Consider the following 8,792-nt stretch of genomic DNA (forward strand, 5'->3'; position numbering starts at 1 on the left):
ATATATATATATATATATATATATATATATATATGTGTGTGTATATATACAGTGCCTTGTGAAAGTATCCGGCCCCCTTGAACTTTTCAACCTTTTGCCACATTTCAGCAGGCATAACATAAACACATAAACATAAAGATATAAAATTTCAATTGTTTGTGAAGAATCAACAACAAATGGGACACAATCCTGAAGTGGAATGAAATTTATTGGAGGTGTCAAAATTTTTTAACAAATAAAAAACTGAAAAGTTGGGCGTGCAATATTATTCGGCCCCCTTGTGTTAATACTTTGTAGCGCAGCCTTTTGCTGCATTTGCAGCTGCAAGTTCTATTTCGTATAGGCTTGGCCCTTTAAGAGCTGTCGCTTAGTGGGTTTTCTCCCGTCATGTGAAGCATTGCACTGAAAAATTTAGTCCACGCCCACCTGCTGTGTTGGCCCCACCCGGTCCCTATAAATTACATTAAGAGCGGGTAATCGGCTCCCATTTTTTTTCAGCAAGCTAGTAGCACTGTCAGAAGAACGAAGAAGGAAAGTTGTCTAGCTTGACCAGCAAACAACACGTTACGCTGCTGGCGTACAACGTTCAAGAGGCTGGAGGAGATGTAGCGCTCCCTCTGCAAGGCAGCTGACGTCATTCTCAACCTGTGCGCCTCTTTGTTGTCTGCCGGTCTCGCATTGCAGCCGGAGGATGAGGTTTTCCAGAGGTCCACCTGGCCCGTCACTCCACCTCCCTCTCGGAGGAGCTGCAGAAAGCTTTTTTGTTGGAGGGCCTCCCATCAACAAGGGACCATTTTCAAGATGTTCCACGGCTGCACAGCGTCTCCCCGCTCCACTACGTCCAGGGGTTCCCGACGGAGAGGAAAACACAGGGTTTTTACGCACGTTACTTCCTGGTTCCAAACGGACCGGAGAAACGAGACCGATTTGGACCTGTCAGTTTTTCAACAAGGTGATCGTGGGCAGACCGCTTCACATGTCGGCATAGGCTCAGGTGTTGACGTCACACCTGCTAATTCTGGGCTTCGCCATAAAATTGGGAAAAGCTCAATTCTCCCGGCCCAAACGATTGTTATCTGGGAGTGGGGCTAAACTCGACCACCATGATGTCTCGTTTATTTGTTAATCACAGATGAGAATCGACTCTCTAAGAGTCCAGCTCTGCCACATAAGACCTGGCAGAGTAGTAACAGCTATTTTCCATCATAAAGCTGTTAGGAACGATGTTGTCAGCTCACACAGTGGCCCTGCTGGGTTTACTACACATGAGATGCCTCCAGAGATGGTTTGCTCGTCTGTGCATGGATCTGGTGAGGCAAAAGAGACAAACGATCACTGTTCCTTCCTCCATGAGAACAGATCTCCGACACTGAGAACCCCCCTGGTTTTGTCGGAGGGAGTCCCCGTCAGCAGACCCACGTCACACGTGTCAGTCTTCACAGACACGTCGGTGACAGGTTGGGGGGGTGACATGCCTTTCTCGAGCTGTAGGGGCGCTGTGGCCTTTCTCACAACAGCTCATATAAACGTTCTGGAATGTCGCACAGTTCTGAATGTGATTCAACACTTTGCTCCTGTGCTACAGAATCAACATGTTTTGATTCACACAGACAACAAGGTTACTGCTGCTTACATAAACCGGCAGGGGGTTGTGCGCTCAGCCCAAATGTTACACATTGCAAGAAAACTACTGTGTTGGGCACACCAAAATCTGCTCTCCATCAGAGCAGTGTACATCCCCGGTGTCCTGAACAAGGGGCAGATGTGATGTCCTGGGGCGGTCCACGTCATGGGGAGTGGACCCTCCACTTCGGTCTGATGGCCCAGACGTGGCAGAAATTTGGCAAGCGGCCGTGGACCTGTTTGTGACACGAGAAAACGCTCAGTGTCAACTATGGTTTTCAATGAGCCCGCGAGACGAACCACCGCTGGGGGTGGACGTGTGCGCTCACAGCCCATGGCCCAAAACGCTTCTTTACGCGTTCCCCCCACCTCCTCTGATATTACGGTTTCTGAACCGAGTTCATGAGGAGGGATTGACAGCTCTCCTGGTGGCTCCCGAGCGCGTGAACGAACCATGATTCCCGGTTCTATGACGCCTGTTATCGGGGCGCCCATGGAAACTGCCTTTTGACTATTGTTACCAATCAGTTCATTTGATTAACAATCAGCTCACTTGTTATTATTAATCTGTTCATATTGTTCAGCTGTGAATCTGTTGATTCATGGCCCCTTTTCAGTATCTTCCTTTCCCCGTTGAAAGTTTCCGGGGTATTCATGCATTCAGAACACATAGCTACACAGCATGCGTCTGTGCATGGTACGCATAATTACGCAATGAGTAATTACGCACATGGAGAGCTGAGTGACAAGATGTCTTTTGGGCAAGCTGCCGCTTCGTATGGTGTTCGAATGGACCGAGTGAGGCGAGGACCACATCTGCTTCGCCCTTAACCCACTAAGTGACAGCTCTTAAAGGGCGAAGCCTATACGAAATAGAACAATGGTTACGTACTGTAACCCCAGATTCTATGAGTAAAGGCGTAGCCCTTTAAGCATCGGGCCTCACTGGCTCCTAAATGGCTGAAGAAAAGCTATTTGGGAGCCGATTACCCACTCTTAACGTAATTTATACGGACCGGGTGGGGCCCACACAGCAGGTGGGTGTGGACTAAATTTTTCAGTGCAATGCTTCACATGACGGGATAAACCCACTAAGCGACATCTCTTAAAGGGCCAAGCCTATATTCATAGAATCTGGGGTTACAGTACGTAACCAACGTCTCTTGTGGTATGTCTCTATCAGTTTTGCTCATGGAGACACTGAAATTCTTGCAAAGCAGCTCGAGCTCATTGAGGTTGGATGGAGAGCGTTTGTGAACAGCAGTCTTCAGCTCTTTCCACAGAATCTCGATTGGATTCAGGTCTGGACTTTGACTTGGCCCTTCCAACACCTGGATACGTTTATTTGTGAACCATTCCACTGTAGATTTGTCTTTATGTTTTGGGTCATTGTCTTGTTGGAAGATAAATCTCCATCCCAGTCTCAGGTCTCTTGCAGACTCAAACAGGTTTTCTTCCAGAATGGTCCTGTATTTGGGCCCATCCATCTTCCCATCAATTCTGACCATCTTCCCTGTCCCTGCTGACGAAAAGCAGGCCCAAACCATGATGCTGCCACCACTATGTTTGACAGTGGGGATGGTGTGTTCAGTGTGATGAGCTGTGTTGCTTTTACGCCAAACATATCGTTTTGCATTGTGGCCAAACAGTTGGATTTTGGTTTCATTTACCATACCATACCATACCAATTTATTTATAAAGCACTTTAAACAGTGACAAAGCACACCAAAGTGCTGTACAGGGACAAACAGAGCAAGCACATAGCAACAGATTACATAACAGGACACCAAAAAGTAGAAACCGACAAAAACAATAATGGATAACAACAACAACCGCAACATGACTAACACAGTGTGATGCACACAGACTCAGCACAGATCACACAGTGCTGAAAGCCAGGGAATAGAAGTGTGTTTTTAAGCGAGATTTAAAAATTGTGAGGGAGGGGGCCTGTCTAACGAGCAGAGGTAACTCATTCCAAAGTCTTGGGCCTGCTACAGAGAAGGTCCTGTCGCCTCTGTGCTTGAGACGGGTTCCTGGGACTGTGAGGAGCAACTGGTCTGCTGATCTGAGAGAACGTGGTGGGACATACGGCTGGAGAAGATCAGTAAGATAGGAGGGGGCAGAGCTGTTTAGTGATTTATAGACATACAAGAGTATTTTGAATTTGATTCGAAGGTGAACCGGAAACCAGTGCAGTGAGGCCAAAACAGGTGTAATGTGCTCCCTTTTGCTTGTGCTGGTCAAAAACCGGGCTGCTGCATTTTGGACCAGTTGGAGTCTAGCTATGGAGGTCTGACTGATACCAAAAAGGAGTGAGTTGCAATAGTCAAGCCTGGATGTAATGAATGCATGAATTACTGTCTCCAGGTTATTTTTGGACAATATGGGCTTCAGCTTAGACAGTCGCCTCAGCTGGAAAAAGCAGGATTTAACAATCATATTTACATGATTGTTGAGTTTCAGAGAAGGGTCAAGTATCACTCCTAGATTAGTGACTCTTTGTTTCACTAACGGTGACAGAACGGATAGGTCGATGCAGTGGTTGGTGATTGTGTCATTGGGAGGAAACAGCATAACTTCAGATTTCTTCTCGTTGAAACTCAAGAAATTTAAAGCCATCCAATCTCTGATGTCAGCCAGGCAGTCCAGTAACGGTTGAATAGAGCGAGTACCGTTGAGTCTGAGGGGGAAGTAGATTTGGCAGTCGTCTGCGTAGAAATGAAAAGGTATGTTATGTTTCCTGAAAATAGCACCTAGTGGCAGCAGGTATAAAGAAAATAAAAGAGGACCAAGGATGGACCCTTGCGGTACCCCCCATTTAAGCGCTGCCGAGGCTGAACTAAAATCTTTGATGGAGACACAAAAGGACCTGTCAGCGAGGTAAGATCTAAACCATTCGAGGGCTGACCCAGTGATGCCCACCCACTGCTCTAACCTCGCAATGAGGATCTCGTGGTCGATTGTATCAAAGGCAGATGTGAGGTCCAGTAAGAGAAGGAGCACAGAATCACCAGCGTCTGTGAATAGGAGAATGTCGTTAAAAACCTTGAGTAGAGCAGTTTCAGTGCTGTGGAGAGGTTTAAAGCCAGACTGGAATAGCTCTAAGATGGCATTATCCTCTAGAAAGCATTTCAGCTGGGACTCCACTATTTTTTCCAGCAGTTTAGCGACAAATGGGAGTCTGGAGACAGGCCGGAAGTTGGACATGACTGAGGGGTCAAGGCTAGGTTTTTTCAGGAGAGGTTGGACAGCAGTATGTTTAAAAGTTATTGGCACCACACCTGAGGCTAAGCTGCTGTTCACAATGCCAAGAACAGGAGGGCCCAGAACAGGAAGAAGCTCCTTAAGGAGTCGAGGGGGGACAACGTCAAAAGGGGAGCCAGATGGCTTCATGCCGCACATGACCTGCTCCAGGGAAGACAGAGAGATGGGCTTGAAGTGGTCCAGAACAGCAACACAATGAGATGGGATGGACGGATCATGAGCAGGTGGAGAAATGAGTGCCCGGGTGTTTGCAACTTTTTCAGAAAAGAAATGGAGGAAGTTTTCACACAGCTCAGTTGAGGCTTCTAGAGATGAAGGTTCACTGAGGTGTAGAACTGAGTTCAGGGTGGAAAAAAGGGCTTGGGGGTTGTGGGAGTTTGAGGCAATTATTGCAGAAAAGAACTTCGATTTGGCGGCTTTAACTGCCTTCTGATAATGACGCCAACTCTCCTTTAGGGTTTGAAAAGAAACCTGCAGCCTGTCTTTCCTCCACCTGCGTTCTGCTCTCCTACACTGCTGTCTAACGGCTTGAGTGACGTCATTAAGTCATGGTTCTGATAAAAGTTTTGTTTTCCTGGTTTTAACGGGAGCAACACGGTCCAGAATATTTAAGCAAACAGAGTTAAGCTGGGAGGTTAGCTCCTCGGTGGAGAGAGACACTGAGAGCTGATCGATCCTCTCAGAGCTAAAAGCATCAGTAAAACGTGCAGCAGTGAAACGGTTGATGGCGCGTGAAGTACGAGCAGAATCACATGACTTAGCAATAGGACAAGGCGGGATGATATCAAACAAGACAGGCATGTGGTCTGAGAGAACGTTGTCGCCGATTACCAAATTACAAACAGAGACATCACGTGTTAAAATGAGATCCAGAGTGTGACCGTGTTGTTGGGTGGGAGCATTTACATGTTGAATTAAATTAAATGAGTCCAACAAATCAAGGAAGTCCTTCACTAACGGCTTCTCCTGACAACAGACGTGAATGTTAAAGTCACCAACGATAATAAAGTGATCATATCTTGGTGTGATGTAAGCCAGAAAATCAGAGAATTCACTTATGAAGTCCTTGGAACGAGGGCGGCGATAAACAATCGCACACAGAACGGGCGGGGAATGTCCGAGTTCAAAAGCACTCAGCTCAAAACTGGAGCAGGACATGAGGGTGGACAACTGTTTACAGGAAAAGTTTGATTTAAATACAGTTAATATTCCACCACCCCGCCGACCTGATGGCCGCGGGGCATTAAAACACAGACAGTCCGGAGGTAAAAGTTCCACCAAGGCGCTTGAATCACCCAAAGGCAACCAGGATTCAGTGAGAAAAAGAAAATCTATTTGACCAGAGCACCTTCTTCCACATGTTTGGTGTGTCTCCCAGGTGCTTGTGACAAACTTTAAACAACACTTTTTATGGATATCTTTGAGAAATGGCTTTCTTCTTGCCACTCTTCCACAAAGGCCAGATTTGTGCAGTGTACAACTGATTGTTGTCCTATGGACAGACTCTCCCACCTCAGCTGTAGATCTCTGCAGTTCATCCAGAGTGATCATGGGCCTCTTGGCTGCATCTCTGATCAGTCTTCTCCTTGTTCGAGATGAAAGTTTAGAGGGACGGCCGGGTCTTGGTAGATTTGCAGTGGTCTGATACTCCTTCCATTTCAATATGATTGTTTGCACATTGCTCCTTGGGATGTTTACAGCTTGGGAAATCTTTTTGTATCCAAATCCAGCTTTAAACTTCTCCACAACAGTATCTCGAACCTGCCTGGTGTGTTCCTTGGTCTTCATGATGCTCTCTGCGCTTTGAACAGAACCCTGAGACTATCACAGAGCAGGTGCATTTATACAGAGACTTGATTACACACAGGTGGATTCTATTTATCATCATCAGTCATTTGGGACAACATTGGATCATTCATAGATCCTCACTGAACTTCTGGAGTGAGTTTGCTGCACTCAAAGTGAAGGGGCCCAATAATATTGCACACCCCACTTTTCAGTTTTTTATTTGTTCAAAAAGTTTGACACATCCAATAAATTTCATTCTACTTCACGATTGTGTCCCAGTTGTGGTTGATTCTTCACAAAAAATTATAATTTTATATCTTTATTTTTGAAACCTGAAATGTGGCAAAAGGTTGAAAAGTTCAAGGGGGCCGAATACTTTCGCAAGTCACTGTAATTCACTTTAAAAATGTATTTCAGTAAAAAAAATAAAACAAATACAGTGGTTGATGAGGTTTTTGTGAAATGGTTTATTAGCAATGATTGTATAGTTTAACTAGCAATATTTGGGGCCACAGTTCTCTGCAACGTTTATTTTGTTCGTTAAATGCTAAAAAGTTTGAGAACCACTTATTTTCTTGAAAACATGTGTTTTATAAACTACCTTCATTTTCAAGTTGATTGAATTTCAAGAGTTTATTTGAGCGTCTGTGTCTGTCCTGCATTTTACCAGCCAGCTGAGTCTTTTTTAGCACATGGACATTTCTGTACATTTACTTTGAAGAAGTCCGTTCTTCATAATAATGGATTTGATGTGGTTATGTGTTTCAGCACGTTGACATGTCAGGCTCAAACTAAGTTTATTTATCATCCGGAGAGCTAACTGACCTCGACTCGACCGCTCCTAAAAAAAGCAAACTGCAGCAGCTGCTGTCTTATGTAAATGTTTTCAAAGTGGTCATTATTCAGCCTCTACAAAAAAAAAAAAAAACATGCAGTGAGAGTTATTTATTATGTTTCCAAAAGTAAATCCTTAATGCTCACTTTGCGTACACAGTTTCATCTTTTTTTTTCTAGAGTGATTGGTACAAAACTGAACTCTTTTTTTAATTTTTTTTATAGAAACATTTCGAGGCTCAGTATGTTTTTTCAGCTACATCACATTCTGATAAAACTGGCTGCTGCTCAGAGCTCTAAATCATTTCTGCTTATTTTAGCCAAACGTTATCAGTCCGAGCCTCATTTGGCTTTCTGACAGATATTTTGTCAGATGATAATAATCAATGCTCTCTGTGCTTGGCCTGGTACCTGTAGTAGATCTAAACCTGATTAATCTCGACATGTTGAACTGTGAAAGTTTGAAACCACAAAATCACTTCAAAGCTCTCTTTTTAAAAGGTTCATTGACTGTGTGCACATACTGGCTTTAACATGGTGTTATTTCTCTATTCTGCTAAAGGTTGTTTGTGACACACGAAAACTCCTAATTTATGTACCTGAAACATTTGTGTTTATTACATTTTTCACCTAAGAGGGTTTCCATTATTTTACCGGAGTAATGCATTCTGGGGCATTGACTTACCTTGGTTGTAGTGGAGCCTAAAACACAAGTCAAGGCTAAAACGTTATAACCTGTGACAATAAAGTTATATTTTGTATAAGTTCTTATGCACAGTATATGGGTCAGAATGATCAATTATATCAACTTGTGATGTTTAAATTATTAGCTCTGAACTTTATGTCATATATAATAGCTTAGGGGCTAAAGTTATAAATATTAGCTCTGGAGCTAACATCATATATATTTGCTCTGGACCTAATGTCATATACATTAGCTCAGGAGCTAACATCATATATATATATTAGCTCTGGACCTAATGTCATATACATTAGCTCTGGACCTAATGTCATATACATTAGCTCAGGCTCAAATGTCATATATATTAGCTCAGGATATAATGTCATATATATTAAGTCAGAACCTAATATCATTTATATTAGCTCAGGACCTAATATCATATATATTAACTCAGGAGCTAACATCATAAATATTAGCTCAGGAGCTAATGTCATATGTATTAGCTAATATATTAGCTCAGGAGCTAATGTCATAAATGTTAACTCAGGACTTAATGTCATATATATTAACTCAGGAGCTACGTCATAAATATTAGCTT

At 43.7% G+C, this 8,792-nt stretch overlaps 1 protein-coding gene across 1 annotated transcript in view; it reads left to right on the top strand.

The window, feature by feature from the left end:
* Positions 1-8,792, top strand: part of gucy1b1 (guanylate cyclase 1 soluble subunit beta 1) — a 48,846-nt gene that overhangs the window by 3,869 nt on the left and 36,185 nt on the right. The gene's annotated exons all lie outside the window — the stretch shown is intronic.

This window comes from Nematolebias whitei, chromosome 3, assembly GCF_014905685.2.
Source record: "Nematolebias whitei isolate Nwh7 chromosome 3, NemWhi1, whole genome shotgun sequence".
Classification (NCBI taxonomy): Eukaryota; Metazoa; Chordata; class Actinopteri; order Cyprinodontiformes; family Rivulidae; genus Nematolebias; species Nematolebias whitei.